Below are 27822 nucleotides of genomic sequence, written 5' to 3'. Positions count from 1 at the left end.
AAGGTATCACTAACTGCAAACTCTAATTTGCTGTTAAAATAGGAATTGGCTTGGAAACATTTTATCTCTTAATCCTTGGAGTAACAGCGGGCGGCTCAGAGTCAAATTCAAAATCTCCAACCTGGAAAGCTGCTCTATGACACGGCTGAACCCATGACCAATTTGTTTAACTTCAGGTTGATAAAACTAACACGGATAATTTGATTACATAATGATTCAGCTTTCTACCAGGTAAATAAATTTTGGGAAGCTGCAACAGCAACGCCTATTTCAGACAATTCTCTCCTAACAGAAATTTCTGTCAACCACTTAAGGAAGAAGATAATACAATTCTTTACCACTTCTCACCTCTGCCAGTACTTTCTTTCCACCTTGGATTGTTTCTCTGAGTTTAAACACTATTGCATTTAAGAAGATAAAAGTGCCAACCAAGAGAGGATTTTAAATATAACCACTTTGATTGCTTGAGGTTATCCAGGCAAAGAAAGACCAAAGATGCTACAAGCCTTCTTCCCTTGCTCTTTGCATAATTTTTCATTAAATTAAAAATGGATTGCCATTAATAATGTATGCAGAAGAAGACACTGTAGGATTGCTTTTGTTTCCAAAAGTAAATTAAATTTAATGTGAAAATAGTTCAATGTTAAGATATACAAATTTTTGAGTAAATTATATGAAGTACCACCATTCTTGTAGGGTATTTTACAACCACAATTTTAGCTGAGGTGCTGCTCAATACGCACTGAAGCAAGGTCAGGAAACAAAGACCAACTGGACAGCTGGAACCAAGAAACTAAAATATTTGAAATAAAATATTGCTGCTAGCCCAAGCTGAGAACTATTTCACTGCTAATTAATGATATAGGTCACAAACTGCTCTCTGCTGAGGATTATGACAGGACATTTGCCTCCCCCACCCACAGAGTGCAGTTGTTCAGGGCCTGTTTAATGCAATTTTATATGAAAAATGGTGGTTTTATACCGGAAGAACGTGGTGAATCACAGCACAGGAAAGAGAAAACTAGGCTGCACTTTGTGACTGACAAAACATATGTAAAAGCCTTTCAAGCTGTGCCCACATCAGAGGCTCCTCAGGCACAGCTAGGGCTGGATGAGCCTCTGAAAGGCTGTTTGCAGCCATGCTCCCACATAAAGGCAGAAATGCTGAGCAGGCACCTCCCAGTCCCTGTCCAGCGGGACATTCCTGCACACTCTCCCAGGCAAGAGCTACGCCCAAGGCTCCACTTTAAACACCAGTGTACTGCCACTGCTGCACACCTCCTCCAGTCAATCATCTTAAGGGCCATTTACCCAGCTATGCGTTACTGCACCTCCAGGACAGTTATTGCATCTCCAGACCTCTGTCCTGCTGAATTCCTTGGTATAGACCTTGGGTTTGTGATGTCCAACCAATCTGCTGCAGGTGTGTTACTGATCTCATAAACTGCAGAGTATATGTGTTTATCAAAGGAAAGAGAGAAGAAACAATTCAGGATCTCAGTGAAAACCTAGCCCTGCAAACTTCATAGCAAAAGGGTGATTGGGATGTGGAGACCAAGCTCTACTGGGTATATAATGTGGGACATCTTCAGCTCCCAACCAAGCCTTATGTTCAAAGGTGTCAAATGCAGTTTTTGCTACAACACAGTCTGTGAAAGGATCACTCAGCAGCACAGCCATTGCTAGAGATGCCGAGCAAGCACATGGAACTGAGTGTCCCACCTCCCCCTCCTAAACCTGAGCCAAGCTGAGCCATCAGGTGCTGTACCTGTGCAAAGACACTGGCACATTCTGTGGCACTCCTGCACAACCCTAATGCTGCAAAGCCTGACACTCCACAGTCAAGCCCACACTGGAAACTCAGATTCTTTCTTATGAGTTTGCGTTATAAAATGCACAAGTGTCAAGCTCCAATAGGATACTCAAGACTTCAGACCAGACACAGCACACAAAGAGGAAGCTAAGGAGTCCCTACCTGGCTCCAAGTCCTGTGTGGCACACACAGCATGTGTTTTTAAGTCATGAACCACAATCTTCACTGGTGGAATCCCTGCCAGAAGGAGAAACAGATACTCCCTGCAACTTACTGTTAGCAAAACCTTATTCCAGGGTAAAGGGAAACCAGTCTTGTGGAGCAGACATTTAACTAGATGAGTAATTGCTGCATTCTCACACTGCCTTTCTTCCTCCCCCAAACAGTCTGAGCAAGCTGCTGATCAGGATAAGTTTGTGCTTGTCCTGTGGTGCTGTGCCCAAGGTGTGTCTCTGTGTGATCCACCTGCTCTCTTCAGCATTGTCCATAATTCCTCAGCACCTGCCCTCTGGGAATGAGCAGAGGTATTCCCCTCAAAAGTTTCTTAGACATGGCAAAAGAGAACTCTGTAGTGCAAAGTAAACAGCAACCTCTGTTAAAAATTTACATTTTCACAAGTTTACTATGGAGAGACAGATCATCAGTGTCACAGCTCAGGAGCAGCTCATTCCTTGGACTTGTTTCCACCTGGCTTAAGACTTGAAAACCTGTCTCACTGAACCTTGAGAAAGTGCAAGTTAAGCTACAAGGACAAGAAAAACTCCCGAGGGACGGAGAACAGAGATGTGAGAGAGGGAAACATGTACAGTAATGATCACACACAAGGTCTGGGTTTCTCCAGCCTTGGAGAAAACAAGAGCAGGTTCATCAGCAGGGAGGAGCAGTGGCAGCTCGGGGGAAAGAGGTGTTTGAGCTCCTGATACTGCTGAGAAGAGCTCTGCTGCCCTTAAAATTCATGGCCAAGAGAGAAATTCTGTCCATTAAAGCTGGATGACAGAAGGGGCCCACAAGAGAGAGCTAGAGTTTGAGACTGAATGTGGTGGAAAGCAACCAAGTCTGAGCAGTGGAGGAACAGATCAAATGGCAGTGGCACAGACACATTTCAGGGCCCCCAAGTCACAGCTTCCCCGGGTAGCAGGATCTGGCACCCACAAGACAGCAACTCACAGAGCAGCCTTTTTTTCCAGAGCAACAGTTCTTCACTAGCAAGGACACAGAAAGAACATCCTGCAAGTGATTTGAGCATCCATGTATCCATAACCAGAGGAGACTGCAGAGGAGTTGAAAAATTTCAAATGCTTCCCCCATCTGTCCATCCCTCTCCTTCCTGAGCATCATTCCACATTTCCCCAAGACCCTTTTCAGCCCAGCTGCTCCTTAAGTACATGCTGATCCTCTCTTTTGTCATATGAACTGAAAAATGTGTGTCAGTTGCGAGCACCGTGGACAGTCCAGACCACCAGAGCAGTGCACCTTTAGCTGCAGGAAGGTATCCTATGGGATTGCACAGTCTCTCCTCTGCAACAGGAGTGATCTGACTCCACACCTGCACAGCAGGGAGCTTTCCACGTGGAAGAGCTGGGAAGTGCATTAAGCATCTCTGGTGTAGCTGTCAGGCACTAAATACACTGTGTCTAAATACACAGTCCTACAAAGAACTCCAGTTTGCTTTTTCCCCAGGTGTAAAGCTGGCAATGAGCTGCTCTGGTTTTATATTAGGCAATCACGATTTGACTCACAGGAATACACTGTAATAGCTCTAGCAATAATTCTGCCTCTATCTCACCTCAGTCTCCTCCTAGATGAAAGCTTTTATTTAAAATATCCCCCAAGACAGTTGCAAGGAAATAAAGAGAGGAGAATTTCTGTCTTCCCTGAAACTGCCTGCTTTTATCACAGCCATCATTCTCCTTTCACTCTGACTGATCCTCTCTGAAACAGGGCTATACTTTTGCCTATTCAGACATTAAAGTTTGTAGATACCGTGGTTTAAATACCTCCACCTGTACAATCTCTCAGTTCTTTCTAATCATGTTAGATTAGAAGGCAGTTAAACCTTCCTTCTCCACACTCAGCATCCAAGCACCTCATCTAGTAAAGGATATTGCTGATGTTCTCCCAGTAAAAAGCATGGAGTTGAAAGTCAGAAGAGCAGTGATTACTCGAACATTCCCAAAGCTGCCTGTGTAACCTCTCAGAGCTTGCACTCAGTGTCATACCAAGTTCTCCACATTAACCCATAAAAGAATGTGCACTATTTACTCAGAGATCAGTGATTTGGGACTGATGAAGAAGTGAGGGCACACATCCCAGAAAGTGAGCCTGTGAATCCTGCAGGAAGCTTCATTTGACTGAAGCTGGATTCTGCACAAACACTACTGAACAGGAAGGTATCTTTAAAAGACCTCTCATGACCTCCGCCTTGCTCTCATATTATTAGAAGACATTTTCAGAATCGTTCCTCCTCTACTTAAGTGTGTTTTAAGCCATATCAAATGCCCCAAAACCTGACAGCCAACTTTCTTTTTGCCCTGCTCTTCACATCTCTCTCCATTGCTTTACTTTATCAGGTTCCTACTCAACTGCTTTCTCTTTTTCAAGTTCTCATCCTTTGTTTCTTGCTCTCCACCTTATCACCCCACTTTTCCACTCACATCCTTCATTGTTACTGCTGCTATTACTTCAGCCTGTCCACAACCTCTTATCAATATTCTTCTTTCCATTCTTTCACTCCTTCATTATCACAAAATGTCCTGTATCTTCTTTCCCAAGTGCTGCTTTCTAAGAAACTACTTTACCCTGCTACAATTAAAAAAGCAAGTCTTTCAAGAAAGTCTTGCAATTTTTAAACCTATGGAGAAAGCTGAGGAACATAGCTTGGTTTTAGTTTTTAACACTGTCCTTCTACTGCCCCTAAATCAATATTTTATGCCCACAACTTTGATGGGCAAATGAAATGCTAACAAAATCCAGCCAAAGTTAAATGAATTATCCAAAGGTCTTGACACAAGCACTGACACCTTGACACCAAGACCACTTGACAAAGTACAGGATTTGCTCTCCCAGGTCATTTATCCAGACATGGGACACACTGTTATGCTAACAGAGAGCTATTTTCCTGGCTCTGGAAATACAGCTAGGAAAAGCATTCCTACTCCAAGCCCAATACAGGTGACAGTCTGTACTCTACTCTGCAGCAAGTTTGAAAGCTGAAGAAGGGAAAGAAGTCCAGTTAAATCAGCTGGGACTGCGGAAGGGAGACAACACACAGTACTATCAAAGTGGGGGACACAGGAGAAGCAGCAGAAGGATCAGCTCAGTCTCACAAAGTCCAGACAGTTCTGTACCACAGGGCAGACTGGGAGAGGAAATTAGGAAATTCTTGGTATAACCCTGAATTTTAAAGCCTGTGTGTCAAGCAGCATCACACAGGTCACCTCAAATTGGGAACTCACCTTTATACAAGGCTTCTTCCAGCTGTGTAAAGGTATTGGGGCTTTTGGGAGGTAAATAAATGGAAAACTAAATGAAAGCCATGAGGGAGCTACACTGGAAGCTCAGGAGTGACTTGGAACACTGCTGATACTTGGATGTGACTCTTACAGCCTTGGGAAGCCTGGACCTACACAGAAAAGGAGCTCAGAAAAGCCCAGGGAAAACCCAGCAGCATTGATAGGAGTGTTTGGAACCCTCTGGAAGAGCCTGTGATCTGCACCCAGCACTGAAGCACCAATTCCTTCCAAACACAAGTAGCTGGAACACCCCAAATAAATGAAGTGTAGAGGCTGTCCTTCACAGAAGGTGCTGCCTCAACACAGAGAAACAGTCAACAGGACAGAAACACAATATGCAGGAAGTTCCAAAACACAGGTGAAATTTCTCGTTGTTCAGGGATAGTGTTATCTTGGCCTGCAGGGCATTTATTTGGTCAATCACAGCTCTGTATCTGCAAATTCTCCTCCATTCCAGTGCTATAAACATATTAATATTCTGTTTTATGAGGCTTGAGTAATATTCATGGAAACTGTCATTCAGTCTCTCTCTCTCTCATGCTGACATTCACTCTGCATCGAGAAGGACAAGATCACTGAGATCCTCAGGAAAGGATCGTTCTGCTGCTACTGGGGTTTATTTTTGTGTTTAAACATTGGAGAAGGGGATAAAGCATGGAAATGTAGATCTTATGTTACAGCACACAAATGTTGCAAAGCAAGAAATGCTGCTCCTGCTCCTAACCCCCAAAGAAAACCAGTGCACCTCCAAGCTTTAGCTCATCCTCTGATGTTCCAAGGTAAGGATCAAGTCTGGCTACCACTCAGAAAAATAGACAAACAAAGCAGAGAATGCTTTTTTATCCTAATCTTTTCATGAAAAATCGCTGATTTTGTTAAAAACTGGACATAAATGCTTTCTATTAAAAGGTAAGTTCTGTATTTTCTCCAAGTACAGCTTCTGCAATTTTTTTTTTCAACACTACTAAAAGCTTTTTAACACAGCACACTATTAAATGACAATAAAATGGCTGTTTTGAACATGAAGGAGATTACACTTTTTCTGAAACAGAAAAAAAAGAACATGAAAGACAAATCTAATTTTATTTCATTATAATCCATTGATGCACAGATTTTTGTTAATTGCTTTCCTTATGGGTATAATCTAAACATTTTAAGATATAATAAACCTACAAAGCACCACAGGAAAATAGTAGAGCAAAAGCCTGAGGAATCTTCTAGCAAATTTTTCATTAGTATTGCATAGAGAACACCATGTGAGAAGCCTGGGTGTGTGTTATAGCCAGAAAATATCAAAGTGTAATGGTCAGGGGGAAAAGGACACACAGAAAAGGATATTTCAGCCCTGCTGCCCAGGCTCAACATCCAGAATTGCTAACATTCCCATTCCTGGAAGTCTCCAAGGCCAGGCTGGATGGGACTTGGAGCAACCTGGTCTAGTGGAAGTTGTCCCTGCCCATGGCAGGAGGTGGGACAGGATGGGCTTGAAGTTCTCTCCCAACCCAAACCACTCTGGAATTTCATTATTGGTTTGATGGGAAAGGGAATAACAGAAGCTGTTGAACACACCTACTAGAAAAGTGAGGAGTAAGATGTTCCAAAAATATGTCTGGGAAATAAAAACCAAGGTGTGCCCAGTGTAATTTACCCCAGAATCAGGAGAGCTCAGCCAGGCTGGTTCGCACTGCAAGGTTGGGGCAGCCTTGGCCACCCGGCCCCCAAACCAGCCCTGCTGAACACACAGCAGGAAAGCTGGGAATTGTCCACACCAGGCTAAAAAGCTGCTTCCACATTAAGTTTCCAGAATATAATGAACACACAAGGTAGTTTAAAACCCCGTCTCTCCTGTCTCCATGACGTAACACTTCTAGGTGTTCCCACATCCACAGGTAACTAAAATTAAACACAAACTGGAAAATAGATTTAAAGCATTTTCTCAGTAACTGGAACGAACTGAGGATTTCATGTGCTATTTGTCTTCATGCTCACAGTTCTGCAGCAAGGCTGGGTTTTACTTTAAGCACAGCCATTTACACTCCACATTCACACAATGTAGCCATTGATTTTACACACACGCAATACTCCTTTTAACAAATACTGAACATATTCCACTCAGCAAAAAGGTGGTATGTTTACAATTATTATCATTCCTTTCCCCCATCGTGGTTTGACATTGGCCAAATGCCAAGGACCCATGGAAGTTGTTTGCTTACTTTCTTCTGCTACAGCTAAGCCCAGGAGGGGAGAAAAATCAATGAAGGGCTCATGAGTTGAAATAAGGACTAGGAGAAAATATTCTAAAGTCAAAACAGGTTCAAATTTAAAGGTATAAAGTAAATTTATTATTAACAGAGTCAGAGGAGGAAAATGAGATCTAAAATAAGCCTTTAAAACATCATTTCCCCCCCCAGCTCCACCCTCCTTCCCACTGACAGCACAGGGAGAAAAGGCATGGGGGTTTTGGTCAGTTCATCACTCGAGATGATCTTCTGTTCACACACAGTAGGGAGTCTTTCCTCTGCTATGCCATGGGGTCCCTCCCATGGGCAAACAGTCTTCCCAAAACTGTTGTGGTGTTTGTCACTTGTCCACGGGGTGCAGTCTTTTAAGACTAGGCTGCTCTAGTTTGGATGTAAGGGCCTTCTCTTCTATTTCTGGGAGCAGGAGCCTTCTCTCTTTATTTGGGTCTCCCACTGGATCACAGCCTTCTCCAGCATCCACCCGCTCCGGTGGGAGCACTTCTCCCACGGGCTGCAACTGGATTTCTGCATCCCCCGTGGACTCCACGCATTACAAGGGGACAGTTTGTTTTACCACAGTCCTCACCATGGCCTGCAGAGGAATCTCAGCTCTGGCACTGCTGCCCATAGGTACCATTGCCAACAAGTGCCACTAATTTAAAGATTCTTAAAAATCCCACGGCACCAAGAGGATGGTTTCATCCAGGTTCTGCACAGGGGAGTCCCCACCACGTTTTCGCCATTGGCCATGTGGCCCCACCACGATGGCGTGGGCAGTGCCCATCACCTCTCCTCACACGGGGCACTGGGAAGGAGCAGCCACTGGCACCGGCCCTGCCTGTGTGCGTGCAGCACAACTGGCTGGGACGGCCAGGCAGGCACGGCTCACCGCAGGCCATGGTGGCGGCCATGGCACCTCCCCACCGCTCAGGAAAAACCTGCACGCGTGCCATTTTGATCTTCTTCTGAAGTATGTCATCCCAGAGGCATTACCAACCTCTCAAACTGGGCCAGCAGCCTCTCTAATTGTCCATCCTCAGAGCCATCAGAGGTTGACTCTGTCAGACATGGTGGGAGCTTCTAGCAGCTACCCCTGTGCCCCCCCCATGGTTTCCTCCCCCACCATTACCAAAAAGCCAGGCCATGCCAAATCAACACAGCCCTCAAGGGGTTATCACAGATTTAATGGTAACAGATTAAATCACCAGAGCTCAGGTCAACAACCTGAAGCTCCTAAGTCATGATTCAAGACCCTCCTACAAGGTACAAGATAAAGGATCCACAAGGATGCTCCACTGTTGCCTGCCTTGCTGCAGTCGGTCATGCATAGACTTTTAAACACACATCTCAGTGACTGCTTAGAGTTACAGGCTTGTGAACAGTGCTTGAGAGGATGCGGCTCTTGGGGGAAAAAAGAGACTGCAGACAAATCCAGCCCAAGGAGCTAAAGAGAACACTTGTTTGTATCCTTTGTAACTTCCTAAATATGGGAAAGTAACATTCCCCTAAAGCCACCTCGCTGGTCAAGCCACCCTCTCTTCTGGTTCACAAACTCACTTCCATTATTTCATAAAGAACTGCTGCTGGCATAAATCAAATTCTTCACAGAGTAAAGAGAAGGAATCCAATATAAGCTGCTAAATACAAGCTTTTCCTGAAAAGCACTACCTGAACCCTGGCTCAAGGCTTACCCTCCAGTCTTTCAGGGGGACAGGGACAGGATTTCTATGACATCTATTGCCAGATATTTTAAACGGATCTCCAGCATCTATTCTCCATGGGCACAAGGGCTCAACAGCATCAAAACTTCAGGACAAATGATGTCAGTAAATCAGAAGAGAATACAGGATAAGATACCAGCACCTGAGTGATTACTATCATTAAAGAAAGCAAATAAACCCACATTTCCATTCAGTGAGTTAGTTCCAGTTGTGTCTGGCAGTCCCAGCATGGACTGAACTCCACAGTTCCAGCAGAAACATGCACCCAACGGAGGAGTCTGCACAGAAAAGCCAGAGAAGAAATGAAGGAATGGGGCATTAAATCACTAGTCTGAGCACACAGTTAATTACTGTGGGATATCAGTCAGGTCTCCAAAATCCCAGCTCTGTCTCCCCATTCCTCACAGGCCATGCTGGCTCCTCCTGATACAGACTCCTCTTCCTCAATAAAGCAGGAGGAAGAAAAATCATGTGGGGCCAGCAAGGAAGGCAGACAATCTCCTGCACATTTTGTTGAGCCAAAATAAGTCCTTTGAGCTCACCCCTGAGCAGGCACAGAAACCAAACAAGTAACAAATTTTTTCACAGACTGCAAAAAGAAATGAATGTTTCATTTGACCCAATATAAGATAATTGCAAATAGTGTAGCAGAGCAGCACATTATGCATCAGCAGAGAAGCTTTCAATAAATCATGGGCAGCTGAAGATCAGACCTGCACCATGGCAGAGCTCCAACACCAACCACCAGCTCTTACTACCATGAGGAAGACAACTCCCTACAGTACCTGCATGGTGACATGGCAAGGTAGGGCCATTGTTTCCAGGGAAACACACATGGATCATGTGGAATCACTTGTGACTATTTTTCCAGTCCCACCAAAAACCCCTCCAAACCCAACACCTCTGATTTCTCTCCAGGAAGAACAGGCTGTCCCTTTTTAACATCTCAACAATCCACACATGGCTTTTAGGATGTCTTGAGACTCAATTTCTGTAAGAGGAATGGAGGGAAATGAGTAAGTCGCTGTGTTTAAGTCAAACCTATAAAAAGAAACACAAGTGTCAGACTCCTGGGTGACAACTGTGGGGTGGCAGGTGACTCATGCCCTGGCACAAGTACACTGTAATTTGGTGCAAAGAAGTCATCGTAATCAATATTTACAGGTTAGTATTTTTATAAAAAAGTGCGTATTTGCCACAACAGATTTAGAGACTGCTCTTTGAATGCAAATAAAAGCATCAGATGAAAAATTCTGCACTCCCCTCAAAAACAGATATGTCTTCAAACATAAATACATCTTCAAACCTGACCATGGAGACAGACATTTGCCCTGGGTCAAAAGCACCACTAAGAACAATCCCACTGGCACCAACACCCAAAAGCATGGGATGAAGAGAATTTCTTCACAGAAAGGGTCATTAAACACTGGAAGGGGCTGCCCAGGGAGGGGGTGGAGTCCCCATCCCTGGAGGTGTCCAAGGAAGGCCTGGACGTGGCACCATCAAATCAGGACAGGCACTCAGTGCTCTGGGCCGGGGACAAGGTGGGGATCGGGCACAGGTTCGACTCGATGGCCTGGGAGAGCTTTTCCAACCTAGATCCAACCTGATCCTGTGATTCTGTGACCACCCCATGGGGGATTCTGAAACTTGTTTAAAAGGCTCATCACTATTATGCAACTGTTCAATATGTTCATATTTCCAGCGTGAAAACAAACACTGCCAACAACTCCTCAGGGATGAATCTGAGGAAGCACCAGATAGATTTCAAGCACATGAGGTGATTATTTGAATGTTTCTGACAATTTCATGCCTAAGGGCTGCAATTGTGAACCAGAACTGGTGACAAAGCCAGGGTCTCTGCTAAAGGCTTCTAATCTGCAGTGGTAGTAATAGTCTTTTTTCTGTGTCCTACTATCTGGGAAACAAAGAATAATTTTACAAAGGAAATTAGAAAAAAATTCTAAGCATATGCAATAAGCTTAAGAAAATCAAGATGATATAAAAGAAAATTTAAACTCTATTCATTGCACCACATATAGAACACACTTATTTCTCAGGCTTCTAATGCTCACTGCAGGCTCTCCAAATGAACAGCTTTTGCTTAAGAATTTGCTTTCAATATATAACCTTATACAAAGGTTACATATAGGGGTAACCTGCAAGAAGGCCCAATATTTGCAAATTAAAAACAAGACCATCCCCATCACTTTAAATCACTACAGAAAAGCTCAGACACATCTTTCCCAGATCAAATAGGAGGACTCACAGTTGATTTCATCCCAATTCTGTTAGTGCCAAACACCCAGCATTCCAGAACTAGTAAATTGTGTGTCCAATTATCACTCTTGGGAGTTTAAGGGGCTGCATTTAAATGAAGATTAAGAAAATGAAAGGAACTCAAAATGCCTTTCTGACTAGAGAAGTGCGCACTGAAAGTGACAGCTGCTCAGGAAAGCATTTCTAAAAACATTAAGTCTTACCAAGTGTGGTTTTAATAAAGATCTAAAGACTGCCATGTTTTTTTCTTGCTGTCCCTTACTCCCACCCCATGACAAAGTAACCTACAAGAGGCAAAAAAAGGCGGAGAAACAAAGACTTTCTGTAAGAAAGGCTTTGAGTGTGAATGAGAAGGGGGGAAGATATACTGAGGGGGAGAAAAGAAAAAATGAGAAAACATTTTAAAAGAAGAAAGAAATTAAAAGAAACAAGTAACCCAAACAATAGTGGAAGTTAAAAGCATTAGAAAGTTTGCCTCTAAATAGAGAGCAGACACTGAAGAAAGAAAAGTTTGGGCATGCTGAAGCACCATAATTTATGGAAAAATGCAACTAGGCAGGTTCCCTAAGTGCAACCCCACACCCTTGTGAACCAGCACACCCAGATGCCTTTTCCCTCTTTGACACTTCTGGGGCAAGTTCCCTCTTCCAGAGTACCCAGTGACCAACACATCAACCTTGTGTTACAGCTACAGAATTGCTGCCTTTTATGTGTCTATTGCACCCAGAGAAGCTGTGGCCGCCCAGTCCCTGGAAGTGTCAGGGCTTGGAGCAGCCTGGGCCAATGGAAGGTGTTCCTGCCTGTTGGATCGCACTATATAGTTTACGTAGTTGCTGTTTTGCACTGGGTGATTTGAAATGTTATTCCCTTTTCCCACCACGTGGTCTCTCCCTCATCCACCCCTCTGCCCCGTACACCCTGGTGGTCTGTCCCCTGGTTACCCCTCCCCTCGCCCCTCCTCAATGGTATCCCATTGCCTTCGGTCCTCTTCCCCTGCCCCCATTCCCTTGGGAATAAAAGTCACCTGCAAGAAGGGAACCTCCTCTTTCCCAGCCAGGAGGGTCGCCAGAGTCTGAGGTGTCCCTTCTCAAGCCAATAAACAGGACACTCGTCCCCACGTGGAGAAGAGCGCTTCTCCGCTTTCGTCCATGTAAGAGCGTGTGGGCCAGGGTCCATGGCTAGCCACATTGGGCCCGAACAGCCCGAGAGACACCTGCCTATGGCAGGGGTGCAATGAGATGGGCTTTAAGGGCCCTCCCAACCCAAACCATTCCTGATCTGTTCTCAGGATGGAGATCCACAGCCCTCTGTTGCAAAGTTAATTCTAAACAAACCATGTGCCACAATCTGAAGTTCCACACAGGAACAGAACCTATATTTCATGCCTAGAATAGGATTTTGGAAGGGTCACCTGTAACTAAAATAATGTTTCCAAATACACCTTAAGGCAGAAGTTTGAAACCAGTAAATTATGTTCCTCAGCAATTTCAATCCCAGTGCCTGATGCCCAAATGATTTCCCAACATTGCTTCCAAAGCAGAAAAATCACAGAAACTTTTATTACAACGAAGGTAAAATAAAAATAACTTGGCATAATTTTACTATTACAGGCAGGGAAAGACAGATGAAAAAGGTAAGTGGCTACAAATATTCCTGATTTAAGTTCATACACAGCAGACAAACTGATGGATTTCATGCATTCAGCAATATAACATGTCTCTTAACAAAATTTACTGCGAGAACATTCCTGGGGCAGCAAAAGTAATGTTTGAGCCCCTCTGGAGATTGAAAAGAGGTTTTCTCAGTTGAAAGGCAGTAGCAGAGCTCAGCTCTGGGGCAGCTAAGGACTCTCTGCCTGCCAGGACAAAGCACAAGAGCCCAGCCCAGCTCCAGGGAAGGAGCTGCAGTCTCAGCGCTGGCACAGAATCATGGATCACTCGAATTGTGCCAGGCAGTGTTTTCTCTCGGGAAGATGCACAAAGTGCTGTGTACACCAATGTGGTGCATCAGCCTTGTCCGCCTTCAGTTCTGACACACAGCCCATCTACTGGCACAGGATTTCTCTCTTATCTAAACTAAAGCTTTTAAAGCAGACTAATGCAAATGTTATCCTTGCTGTGACTGGATTCCTGGGCATGGGACACAGTAAGGACTGATTTAGCCACAGACCTCAAAGTAAAACCTTTACGGATTTCCTGTCAAGTGATGCAGTATTTAATTTAGCCCTTTTAGGAGAGCTATATATGAGAGTACTACAAGTAATCACATTCTAGAGAATTATTTTGAATCACATTCCTGATCACAATCAAATTGTTGGAATTCCTGCTCTGCTCCTCCAGAATTATTGCTATCATATAAATTCAGCCTCTCTAAGTTTTCATGCCAAACTTACTGTTGTCAACAATGAAAGGAAAACCCACATTTAGTGCTGGACAGAGGTTCTGCTCTTTCTTGTGACTTGATCTAGATGCAAGGAGTTTAGAAATAATAGTTACAATAAGAGTAATAATAATTATTATTAATCATCAAATAAATAAGCCTATTGAATATTTAAGCCACTAACCATGTCCTTAAAAATTCCTCCTGGGTGTCTCGCAGTGCATGTAAATAAGCATCTTTAAAAAAATGATCCAAATTTTCAAATTACATTTCTGTAGGATTCAATATGTTTTCATCATTGTTGAATATCATGACACTCCTACAGGAAAAAGAAAACAGAGGAAGAAGGAAGAGGGAGAGGGGAAAAAATAAACTAGAGCTTGCAAAAGGAGAAAACATTGCTCTTCTCCCAGTGCCTCTTTACAAAAAGGCTGATGAAATTAAGCAATATATACAGTCCATGTATTCCAACAGAGGCTTGAAATGCCACTTTAACACAAGCCAAAACAAAAAGAAAAATCCAATAAAGTAATGAAAAAAGCCCACATTACTGAGAGACTAATTTAGTTTTCATATTTGGAGCCACAAGCTCCTGCTTTATGTGGCATCTGAGGATCCAAATGGATTATTTCAGTGTTTTCCATCATCCTCAGTAGCCTGTGCTCCTCCACCTTCTCCCTTGCACATCGTTCTTCAAACTTACTGCTAATCAAAAGAAATTTCTGGGATCTTCATTCCATTTTTAGTGCTGGCCTAGTTAAAAAAATAAAGGGAGCCCAGCAATAAATAGTAAGACAGGCTCCTCTTTTTTTTGTTGAAAGAGTAAAGGGACAGAATCTCTCTGTTCCTCCTTGATCAGATTATTGAGGCAAACAGGCTCTTCAAGAGCTGTTAGCAAAGCACCCAGTATGGTGTGAAGTCTGGAGGGAAAGGAGATGGGGAAGAAAGCCATCCTGGAGCTGAAATGCATTCAATGCAACACCAAAGCAGACACCTGGCCATGGCACTCCTGGGAAGTGCTGGTGGGACACCTTGGCTGTGACTGAATTTCTGCACTCCTGCCCAATTCACTTTGGGTGGATTCAGTTAAATTCTCTGTGTGTGACTTCCTGAACAAGCAGGTACCTGCCAGGCTGTCCCAGCTTATTTTTGAAGTCCAGTAACTGTAGTTATGTGCAGGAGGGAGATTTTCAGAACCCTCGGTTACTCACAACATCCTGATCAATTTTCTCAATTATTAAGGATGAATGGCTGATAACAAACCTTGACAAGTCACATGGAGGCAGCTGGCCTGGAGTAAGTGAAGCTTTGGAGAAAAGGAACTGCACAGGCATCACCAGGTCCTCCCCATGGAAATAAGTGAAGACCCAACTCTGCCTGAATTTGTACTATCCTGAATCCTCCTTTTCCTTAAGGACCAGCTTACCTTACACTTGGCTTTATGCCAGTGTACATCCAAGATAACTGAAATAAAGAGTGAGTGACAAACTAAATGAGAACACAAAAACTTGGGAATTACATCACAAATAGATTCCATCATCACAGGATTTCACCTGCTCAACAGCACAGTGGGATCAGGTACAGAGATCAGACACTCCACATGTAAAACAGTCTGCATCTGATTTCCTGAGCAAAGTCAGTTTCACAATGACAACTTGAGGCTTTCAGTGTTCTGGAAGAGACCAAACTGAGGCTGCTGAAGACAGATTTGCTGAGCTGTTCCCAGCACCCTGAGCTGCAGAGGAGAGGAGAAACTGTGTGTGCTCCAGCCCTGAGTGAAGGGGCCTAAACACTGCCAGGTGTCTCTTCTGCAGACAGCACTGCCAAGGAAGTCAAGGACTCTTCTCTTCTACTCTGGAAATCACTGGAAACTGGAGAAATAACACTGTGGACTTCCAAACCCATCCTGAGTGAAGGCACAGGTAGAAGTGAGGTGACAGTCCCTGCTTCAGCTCCGAGAGGCCAGGACAGCCTTTCCCTCCTGGCACAGCACAGTCCCTGTGCAGCACCCCCAGCTCTGCTGCAGCCATCCCCACTCCTTGTGCTCTCTGCTCAAACTTCAGGGGTCTAAAATGCATTAATTACAATGTTAAATGAACCTGCACTTGAAGGGGGATTGGAGGGATGAAAAACTGGTGTGCAGGTCCCCATGGCAGCAGCGAGAAAGGACAAGCTTCACAATGCTGTGATCATGTCACCAAGGCAGCTCTCCTGCCTCTGAAGCATTTCTGCTGCAGCTTATCCACCATGCTCAGCATTTCTACTTATACAGACATAGCTCACCTTACAACTGCCTCACACAAAGTTCCTCTTCCACCTTCCCTTCAAAAAAAAAATAGGAAAACACTGTGAAAGTAAGATCTCTTCCTAGAGTTCATCCCCAGTCGGTGACAGGGCTGTAAAGACAAGGAGATACACGAGGTTTGGAATGCTCAAAACTGCCATGGGGATCTGGGGTGAGCACAAAGGGGAACTGCTGGACCAGAAACTGTCACCCTGATCCCACCTGACACTGCCATATGCCCAGCCCTGCAAAAGCACCAGGAAAGGGAAAATCCAAATCTCATCTGCATTCAGAACAAAATTTCAAAGGTGTCTTCAATGAGCAGACATGTCACACAGTCATTTTTTTACTGCAGTCCCTAAGTGAATTGTTATGTTGCTTTTATTATTCTATTGAGGACATTCATTTAAAATAAGAAAAATAAGTAAGAAAGCAGTGAAGCTTGGCTGGAAAGTTGGGTAGCCATGTCCCTGGAGATCTCCCATCTAAAGTCTGGGAAAAAAACAGCCCTAATCTCCTCTGGTACTCCTTAGACTGGAAAAGAGAAACACTTGCAGATGGTGTTCCTGAGGGGGTGTGGGAGGCAGGGAAAAATAATTTCTCCAGACTCAGCCTTTCTATAATGTGTAAAAGTAAATGGATTTCTCTCACTTCGTCAAATTCTACATTTTGGGTTTGTTTGTTTGGTTTTTTTTTTTTTATTCAGCCCTGATTGCTTCTTTCTCCCAGTTCCATGGATTCCCATGGATTCCCATCTACATCTTCACTACACTTCATCCCCCTCATCAAAGCAACACCATCCCAGGGCTGCAGCACCTCATCACCAAAGTCTCACAGTTCCCACTTCCCAACAGCTCTTTCCTCCCAAGAGCTTCTTAGCAGCTGTACCAGAAGGGAATTCTGCCTCTTTTCTCCTCTGTGTAACACGGTCAGAAGAGCCAGACTGACTCACAGACACCAAAATGGACATTCCAGTGAATTGGGGATTCTTGGATACACATCCGTCCTCCACACAGGACTAGGAGCTGATCTTGTGGGTTCAGCTTAATTGAAACTGGGAGTCACAAAAAGTCCCAGTGGAACAGTTATAGGTTCATTATCAACTATTAGCAATAAGGCTAATTTGATCAACAACATCACACCAAAAAAGCAGTTTGGACAGAAAAAAGCAGAACACTTTCCCATGCTGTCCTCTCTCATGTCCCAGCTCTGTCAGTTAACTGCAGATGATCTTCATTCATCTACAGCAATTTCTTCTGCTTAAAATTATTTACTGTCAACTGCATTGCTGCTAAAACCCCCATGTTCTAATAAGAAAGGCGTTTTGCTTGGTTGTTTTAAAAGCCCAATACAAAAAAGATCAGTTTCTTCCTTTATGCTGATCTAATGCTCCAGTGGGTAAAGCTTAATAGTAATAACCTGCACTGGGAAGAGGCCGACTTGCTCTTCCCCAATTCCCCAACTGTAAGTAATTCTTTGTCAGCCACTGAGAAAGAAGTGAAATCCAGCTTGTGCTCCAAGTGAGCTGAAGTGTCAGCATCCCTCAGGGAGGGTCAGGGTCACTGGGAGCCCTTCAGTGCAGCTAACCATGTGCTGAAGTGCTGCTCTAAAGTGAAAGGCCAAGAGAACCTCCTCTCAACAAACCACTTTTCCTGTTCCCTATGTGTTATAGTGTAAAATACCATTTTCTTGGACACTGAGACTCCACCATCAGCCCACCCTGGAAGAATTCAAGGTGAACTCTCCCATTTCAGCCCTGCCAGGCACTGTTGCTAAGCACATTTTAAAGGAATTCAGCCACAGACACATTACAAGCCAATCCAATATGGACACCAAAGCAGCACAGACCTAGAGGAATAGGAAGGAAATGCTGTCCAGCAACTCTGACTCCATTCTTTTCCAGCAGGATGGAGCAGAATTAAAGCTCTGACATCGCCAGAGCTATTAAGGAACAAGGAGGTGCTGCAGTTACCTGCAGACTCACTCGGACGACAGGATGACTGTTCTGGTATAGAAACTGTAGAGGATGACCTTGGATTTCCTCCTGAGGTGAAATCCTATTTGAGCATGCTTCACCTCACAGCTGCTCCAACATTTCCAGTGCCATCACTCAGATGTCCTTGGCTTCGATGGGCAAGTCCTATGAATGGAAACAGAACCAGGGCAGAGGCTGTTGAACACCATTTCTGCTTTGCCGCTGCCTAATTAGATGATGCTGACTAATCCTCTGCATTACTTCACAGTGAAAGGAACCCAGCAGGAGTGTTAGGATGGGTTTAAAAGAGCTAAAAGCCATGAATTATTTCCTTTTACAGAGAGCATTTCATTTGTACAAGTTGCTTCCATCAAGTTCCTTTCTGAGATTATAGTCCCCACAAAATGTCTCTATGGCCTCCAGCGTTGCAAGTTCGAAGAACATCAGACCGAAACAGAAAAATTATGAGAAAAACGCTGGATGCATTCCCCTGAAATATTTCCCATACTGAAGCAACTACAATGAGAAGTGATTTGCAGAACTAGTCTCTTGACCTAGCATTAAGTAAACAGGGGCTATAAATTTTTGTTCTTCTCTTGCAAAACTGTAGATCTGTGGCTAATATACCCATAATGCAGCCCCTGAGCAAATTCACAGAGAGCAGCTCATGGGTTTGGAGTGGGACATGCACAAGCACCCTTTGCAAACCTCAACCCCATACTTGAGAGTCCTGTTAAGCTGAGAGAACCTCAACAGACTTAGCACTGCCAGAAATTTAAACCTAAAATGTTCTGATTGCCTTTGTTTCCTTAAAGATCCTGCTAAACCACAACTGCAAAAGACACAAGGTGGAAAGAAAGGCCACAGCCTGAAATATTCAAGAATAGGAAATCTTTTATAATCAATTTTTTTTGAAGCTTTAACAGGATGACATTATCAGCTACCTCATTACCTGAGCTGGTTCCTATGGCAAGTCTTCTTTTTTTTTCTCCAGGCTTAGCCTGGTAAGTGATGATCCATAGGAAGCACAGCAGTGCTACTGGAAAGACAGGGGAAACAATGGCAGCTCAGTCAGCCAGGGCATAGTTAACCAGCTCTGGTTAGGAACTAACAGGGCTCTACAGCCCTGGTGAGTATGGAAAGCATTCCCTATTTTCACAGAATCACAGAAGTTGGAAGGGACCCACAAGGATCACTGAGTTCAACCCCTGGCCCTGCCCAGATATCCCACCCATCCCATCCTGTCACTGAGAGCACTGTCCAACCACTCCTGTAGCTCTGGCAGTTCCGAGCAGAACGTGATGTCAGCAAAGGAAAACAAATGCACTTTGTTGGTGAGTTTTCAGCAAAACTTATAATGAATGACTTCAATCCTTCAGTGTTTTACTTTTTGTGATGCAGAGCTCCCCAAATTATTCAGGGGTAGACAAAACGTTAACTCAGAGCCCAGTTTCCTCTGTGACTTGAGATACATCAAAACCCCCACCACCCTGGATGGACAAGTCTGAAGAACATTCTTAATGCACTTCTGGTGTTGGTGACTGGGAGAAATTTTACCCTCTCCAGTCAGGAGCTCAAGGCCTCCCACACTGTATCAGCCTCCTATCAGCTGCAAGTGAAACGCTGGGGTGTGGGGGGTGTTCCTCAGGTTCCTCCATGCACATCCCAACCTCTGTTAGAAAGTACCTCTTAGGAAAGAACAGAGTTTGAACCAGTTTTATCCTTCAAAATAACTCCACACAAACAGCCTCCTGCCCAACAACACAGCTCCTGAAAGCTGCCCAAGGTCAAACGTGCTCCCACCTTTAGTCACAAAACCAAGTTAGCACAACTGTGACTTCACCTCCTTATCCACAGCAGATCCCCCAGGACGTGCCAGGGCTGAGCCTTACCTGAGCACAGAAGATGGCTGAATATTCTGCTACCAATTACACAGAAATTTGGGTCAGTAATGGAAGAAAGAGCAGAAGGAAAAAACCAGCTGGGTTTACAGAGCACCCAGGTTTGCGCAAGGTAAAGAATAAAACCTCTTCCAGTTACACTGCAGCCACACTTGGTCAGGAAACAGAATGACTAAGCTCAGGTCCACAGTTATTTTCAAAGTAATTTGCTTTCCAAAAAGCTTCCCAGGTGCACCTGCAGGTCAGTCCCTACTGCATGTGCCCTTTCAGATCTCATGTTTTCATTGGCAGATGATTTTACAAGTACCTAGTGCAATAATGCTCAAAAAATGTAATGCATAAATAAGTGTGCATACAATTAAACTAATAAATACTTCCCATCAAGGACATGCATGCAGGAATGTGGAACAATAGCTGAGCAGTGGAAGTGTGCAGGCATTCATTAAGTCACTACATAAATGCAGGAAGATGCGCTGCTGGAAATAACTTTTGCTCAAGGTCACTAGGGAAGTTGTTTTAATGTAATTAATTCAGTAGCATTCAGAATAATAAAAACTGGCATAAAGCACTAATTCAGCTGAAGGACAACAAGCAGCCACAGTCTGTGTATCATCCATAAACAAAACCATGACAGAGCTGGCAGTGCTGCACTGGGCCAGGTCACCGGGCAGCTCTGCCACCATCCCTTCCAAACAGGGGGACAGCAAATGTCCCTTGGAAGTCAGGACCCAAAAAGCAATTCCAAGGGAGAAAAAGACAGGAATTCAGTAAGTTTAGTGCTAGCTGTTTTTTTATTTTAGTAAATAGCATGTCTTTCCCCTTGGTATTTGGATAATGTGACAATGTTAAGGAAGAATTTTGGTTGATCTCAACTGAATAGGAGTGAGAAACCATTTCAGCCTCTCTTGTTAAAGACAGAAGGCTCAAGAGTCTCACCCTTCTTTCCTTCCAAGGAATCTTGTAATTTCATTGCCCAGTCAGCAGACCTGCTAGAGCAGACAGGAGGAAGATGGGAGAGCAGCAGCCAGGGGAGGATCAAACACCTCAGAATGGACTTCAGGCCCAACCAAAAAGGTTTAATCATTTTCAGCACATTTTATTCCAAACAGCATGTAACCTATTTTAGGCCTCGCTCTGAGCTGACTATAATTAACTGTAATTTGTACAGATATCAATTTAATACATGAACTGGCTTGCTTAAAAAAAAAAAAAAAAAAAAAAAAAACCAAAAAAAAAAAAAAAAAAAACAAGCAGGGCAATTTCCAAAGTTGAAACCCATTTTTAGGTTCAAACATCAGACAAAAATCACATTGTATATTGACTCTACATAATAATCTTTCCAACACAATTCCAAGGTAAATATTTTAGAGGCTTTTATGGTATCTCAAACTTAGCACAAAAACAGAATGTGATTTCATACACTGAAAAACTCAACTTCCCTTTAATAAAAAAGCAGTTAATATTTGCTTTCTTAGCAGCAGTAGAGGCTTATATTTCAAAATTTGGCTGGGTTTGGGGTTTTTTGCTGTGACATAAGGCACAACTGTGTTTAGGTTCAAATGAGATCTCCAAATCTAGTGAGACCTGGCCTTATTTCCCATCTCCAGTTCTGTTCTCTCCTATTTTATTACTCAAGAAAACACCACCATTTCCAGCTTCCCATTCCACTGCCACCCCCAGTGTCACACAAAATCCCAGCAGTGAAAATAAAGAGAAGAAAGCTCTGTTTCAGAACCTCATGTGGACATTCCCCCAGGGAAAAACCCACAAGAATAAACTCTTACTCATTTACATCCAGGCCTCTCTTTCTTCCTCCCTCCCAGGCACTCTTATCTATGCCACAGAATTTTGTCTGCTGTAGGTGAGTTATCACAAAATCCCTTTTACAAACAACATGGCAAAGAAAACCAGAAGAACCCCAGAAGCTTTTGAATCAGAACTTAACATACTGTACAGTTCCAGATGGGTAAATCTGCCTGCCCTGCACCTCCTTTTTGCTACTTTAATTGCATTTCTGTGCTTTGCATCCCTCCTTTGTTGGAAACTTTTATTTCTCTGGTAACTCCTGAGACAAGAGAGCAGTTTGTGGAGCAAAGAAGAATAAACCTGTGAAATTTTTTGTAAGGAAGGAAAACAAGAAAAACTCCCAGAGCCCTTATCTGTATCAGCACTTGCACAAAAACACCCTTGGATTCCTCTCCAGCATATTCCTCTGATGCAGGCAGCCACATCTGCTCTGCCTTGGAATTCAGCATCAGGCCATTGCCAAAGTTTTCCTGACTAATGCTGCAAAGCCTGGCTGTGAGCTAAGCTGCAGTGACTTCAACTGGAAAGCAAGTCTGATAGTTTTGCAGTGCTGTCGGGCAAGCCAGGAAAGAGGTAAGGGATGGAAAGAATTATGGAAATGGAATTAAGAAGTAGTAGATGAGGTGACATTCAAGAAGAGAGAGGCTGTAAAAGCAATGACACCATTCTGACTTGACACACTTCAGATAATGTAACTTCAAGCTGACAGAGCATAAATAGTCGCTGATGATGTAGAAACAGAGTTAGGAGTACTTGGAAGTATTAACTTTTCCTGGGCAATTGTCATTCCTACAGCCCAGACAGAACTATTTTGCCTCTCTGCAAGTTAAATGGCACCATTTTGCTTTTGGCTTCCAAGAAAACTTTGCTCTAATTAGAACAGTTCCTTGCAGAGCAGAGTGAGTTGCCAGCATCACAGTAAATGAATAAATGCAGCAAAGGCAGATGCAACTTCCACCTTGCAAGGCTGTTCAGAAAGTTTTGAATTCATTTAAACAAGAGTAGGCAATGTCCAGCCAAAATCATCACAAAGCCAAGGAGGAACAAGCACAGCCCAAACTCACCAGTGGAGTATAAAGTATGAGCAGAAGAGCACTGCAGAAGTATAAGAGGGTTGGGCTCCAAAGCATCCGCACCTCTGTGGCTCTGAGCTGAGCTCCCTACCAGCAACACAGAAACGCTTAGGTGGGAAAACACCACTGGGATGTGCCTGAAAGTGCCAGAGGATGTGCACAAAAAGGCACCAAGCTCTGCTACTCCACAGAGTAAGTGAATTTCCAGCACACTGCAAGTGAAGAGAAACTGAAAGGAATGACTCAGTGAGAGCCAGGGCAGGAACAGCTGCATGACCCCAGACGTGCCCTCCTTCCCAGTTCCTTCCTCGTCTCTTGCAGCAACTTCAAACCATGAGAGAGAATCCTCTCCAAAGCTCCACAGCTGTCCCAGCAGTTCACCATCTGCTTCAGCTTCCACATCAGCCCGCTTAGACAGGGAGTAACCATGATCTGACTGAAATGTCCCCCAAACATCCATTCACAGCAAAAGTATCATTCCAAACAAATCAAAGGGAGCAGACAGCAATAACACAAAAACATCAGGAAAGAAATACAGCACTGGAATAAGAAAAGAAACCCCAAGGAAAGCAAAAAAGGATCCAGAGATAGGAACCAAGGACTGTGCATCACAACATGCTTGGTGTGGTTGCTTGTAGAGGGGCAAACGACAGAAGGTGGGGCAGAACCATCCTTTTCTTGGAAATGCTATGACTGGCCTTTATCCAAAATGAATAGCATTAATTGTTTACACCAGCAGCAATTGCTGTCATCGCCATTTTCACTTTTTGGTTTCCATTTTTTCCTGCTGTCCTGGCAGCTATTTCTTACCCTATTTTCTGTCTGTTTCTTATTTGTGCACTCAACTCACCACTCTCAAACACAGCACTTGTCATAGGACAGGACCCCCACCGAGGACAGTATGGGGATTTTGGCCGTCTAGGAACAGCCACCAAGGAAAAAAAGCTTCTTTTAAAGATAGCAGCTATTAAAAAAGCATCATTGGCCTTCAGAACTTGAATCAGAGTTTTGCCTTTTTGACAGCTGACCAAACTAGTGCTGCCTGTTCTGAATTCCAGCTACCCCTTTATCTCAACCAAGATAAGATTTTTATCTTGTCAGCCTTTAGACTGATTTCCACATAAATGCTTTTTCATCCAAGTCAAATGAGTTTTCAGCTGTTTTTCTGGGCTGTAGAGATTGCATACCATGTAACAGTGATGGCATTGCAGAACTGGGACAACAGACAGGCAGAAGAGCAGTGCCATTAATTCCTTAATATATATAGGTGTATTTAAGGGAGGCAGAGGAGCTTCCTTTTTGAACATCCCAGAAAAACAGCATGCTATTCCAAGCTGATCATGTGGCTCTCAACAAGCTTCGTATTTTGCCCAACCAAAACACAAGCCATCCTAACCACATCACTGAAATGTGGCTGGTAAATGGAAAACATTCCCCTTTCACAAATGTACTCCCAGGAAATAAATAATCACTCATTAAACACAGAAACACAAACAATGGCATTGCCTGTTCAGAGCTGGTTTGACTCGTCTCAATTTACAGTTTCTTTTTAAGTCTGTCAGCTGAATTCTCAGTAACTACATGCGGCTTCCTGCCCATTTTTAGTACCTGAAGCTGCCTGCTAACTCGAGTGCCTGAAGCTCTCTGGTGTACTCACTCCTTTGAGAAAAGAAGCTGTTTAGAGGGAAAGGCAAAGGAAAATGTGCAGCTTCCCAATCCTAGAATAGACATTGTAAAATCAATGGAGTCAACCACAACCGCAGTAAAGTATCACTTCAGTTCTCCTGGAAAATTCTGCTATTTCAATTTAAAATGCTAAAAAGATCTGCCCTTTTTCCCAAAATTCCAACTTCATCTTGTGTTTTGAAGGGGAAAAGCCTAAACAACCAAACACTGACACTACAAACGCATCCCAGTCCAGCATGGGAAATAAATACAAAGTAAAGTTCAACCCTGTGATTAATCTTTGTTTCACTCGCCCAAGCGAGGGAGTTATAAAGACATCTTGGCTGAACTTTGGCCCCTCAGATACAGCAATACACGTTAGAAATGACTGAACACTCATCATTCACCCACTGCCTTTCATCTTCAGCTCTGCCTAAGCTTCGCATTAAGTTTCAAGGCAAAACAAGTTCTTGCCCCAACAGGCCTGGCTCATCCGGAGACTCCTCCTCTGTATCTCCCTGTGCCGGCTCCCTCAGGAGCGTGCGCAATTCAGAGAAGAAAAAAGCACCCAGCACGGTCACTTCCAAAGCATTTCATGGTTTCAAAGAGAGAGGTGGCCCCAGCAGGGAACAGCCTTCCTGCCGAGCTGCTCCTGGGCAAAGCATCCAAACAGCTCCTGCTCTGCTCGCTGGGTCACACGGGCAGAGGATGCTCAGGAATGAGGGTGGACTAGAGGATTTCAAGGTGGAAAGGGAGGAAAAAGAGGGGGAAAGGGAAGGAGAAGGGGAAGAATGGGGAGAACAAGAAGGGAAAGGGAGGAAGAGAGGGGGAAATGGAAAAAAAGGGAGGAAAAAGGACAAGGGGGAAAGGGGAGGAAAAGGGGGGGAGAGGAGGGGAGAACAAAAGGAGGGGAAGGGAGAAAAAAGGGGGGGGAAGAGGAGAAATGGAAGGAAAAGGGGGAAGAGGGTCTGTTTGCTAATTTGCAGTTTATTGTTGTGCTTTACCTGTTGCAAAGCTGGGTAATAAACACAATCTCAGTGCACAGGAGAACAATTCCACCACCTATTTCAATCACATCCTGGTCTCTGCAACCCCCCCCACCCCAGTTCTTCTCAAGAGGGGAAAAAGGGACTTTCAGAGCTCAAAATGAGGTAAAATATCTCCTCTGACACATATGAAAAAATTAAGCATTGATTAGCACTGAAATCTTGTAGCCTTTCCAAAACTCTTTTTTTTTTTGTGCATAGTGTTTAAAAAGTTATATTTTACCTGCAGACCTTGTTCACAGATATAGGGATGCTAAACACCTATTACCAGTTGTGTAAGAAATCCAGGTGCAAACTATTCAATCCTAGATTACATTTAGAGTCAGTGCAAAAACCCTGGAACTCTGCTCAGGGGGAATTAATCTTATCCTTAGGCAAGAATTAAAGACAGGCCAGCTTCATCACCCTGGGGAGCTGCTTGTTCATCAGCATCAGCTACTGAGGAAGCCCAGAGATGACAGCCATCCCATATTTAAACTGGATGTTGGGGCAGATGTATCCTACCAGAGGAGGTGTTTTTCTAACCCCATTGTTTTTCTAATCTGCTCCAGTGACTGAAACATTTTTGGGAAAAATTTCAGGACTCCATACAATATAAAAAGTTTAGACTTGGCTGAAACAATAAAAAACCCCATACAAAACCAACTGAACAGTCCTAATTTTAAATATTCCATTAGGTCACATCCATTCCTAGCCTACATTTCAGGGGGTTTTTGGTGTTGATTTGGTTTTATAAAAGTTAAGTATAAAAAGCTTCACACGTAGGGGATGAACAGCTGAGTCAGGTGGATTCAGTGGCCTTAGCACAAAGAAAAAACAAAGCTCTGCAGAGGAACTTGTCCACATGAAGTTTCTTCCAGCACAGCTGCTATGCTGTCAAATGTTATCAAAGGACACCCAACTCCTTCTTTACCTCCAAATCCTACCCTTTGTCTTAACTGTGAAAGCTGAGTGCTCTTTTCTTCAAAAGAATCATGTGCTCTGTTGTCTGTCTGCATTTAACAAGACATGTTAATCAAATATCACCAAAGTTTTCTACAAAGAAGCAAAAATTGCCATAATTTGTGTGCTTTTTTTACTTTGTATACCAAATTTACTTTCATGCTAAAAATACTGATTAGTTTTGCTCCCATCTGACTACAGGGATAGGAATATAAGTGCTGCTTGTGCTGCTATTCTTTTTTCTCAGCAATCAGAAAAAAACACTGCTGTCCTCCAGACACATCTCCTTCAGCTGCTGTCAGATATTCTATAGAACCTATTTCTACATGGGCTTCTTTGGGCATCCTGGTGAGTCTGAGTAAAACAAGAACGGCATAGAATATTCAGTGCCAACTCTAAAATATATAAAATTAAACCTTTCCCAGGGGTGCCAGGTGACATTCATCCTGGCAGGTATGAGCCAGTAGTTTCACCAGGTGAGGCAGAAGTACAGCACTGGCTAATACACCAGCAAGAGATGCCTTTGAGGAAGGATTACTTCATTCCCCTCCTCCAAATTAGAATGATGTAAAAGCCACACTATTCATAAAAGACAACAGCCAAATGAAGTGCCAGTACACAGAGCAGGAAAAACAGGGAGGCAGAGGGACATCTCCCTTTTTTTCCACAGCTCTGCCTCCTGATGAAGAACATCTACAGTAGAGCAAAATATGAAAAAAAAACCCAATCAAAATAAGCCAAACAAAACTAGCCCCACAAATTTATTAGAAGATTAAGAAAACCCTCACAGAGCAGCTCATATTAGAGATGAGGCATTTTAGGGCACCTCAGAAACACAGAGAGATGGTTCTCAAAGCCCACAAGTGCCCCGGAGGTTTCTTTTCCTCTCTCCCCCACACTTAATCTCTCTCAGTTGCACATGATGTAAACAGATGAGGCACAGAATACAACAAAACAATTGTGTGAAAGAACAACTTTTTTATTTTGCTTTATGAAAACTAAAAGGCAGTGGGGGACGGTTGGAAGCAGATTCCAAGATGGGAAAGCTAAGAGAATTTGGTCCCAGCAAACCCTCCTGGATGGCATTTTTGCTGCAATGCAAACCAGCTCCTTGCTCCTCCAATGCAGAGACACCCAGGCTGGACCTTCTGCCCCACTGCACCTGGGATGGCAACAGGAATATTC

General features: G+C 43.7%; 1 protein-coding gene across 2 annotated transcripts in view; it reads right to left on the bottom strand.

The window, feature by feature from the left end:
• The window catches only part of ARHGAP32 (Rho GTPase activating protein 32), a 237706-nt gene that overhangs the window by 178452 nt on the left and 31432 nt on the right, over positions 1–27822 (bottom strand). The window contains exon 2 of one of the 2 annotated variants that reach the window (XM_059867416.1): positions 18202–18369. The exons of the other annotated variant lie outside the window; for it this stretch is intronic. The gene's annotated coding sequence lies outside the window, so the exon portion shown is untranslated. The remainder of the gene's footprint in view (positions 1–18201; positions 18370–27822) is intronic. 2 annotated transcript variants of the gene reach the window in all.

This window comes from Haemorhous mexicanus, chromosome 24 (genome assembly GCF_027477595.1).
Source record: "Haemorhous mexicanus isolate bHaeMex1 chromosome 24, bHaeMex1.pri, whole genome shotgun sequence".
In the NCBI taxonomy this organism is placed as follows: Eukaryota; Metazoa; Chordata; class Aves; order Passeriformes; family Fringillidae; genus Haemorhous; species Haemorhous mexicanus.
This window is presented reverse-complemented; position numbering and strand designations above follow the sequence as displayed.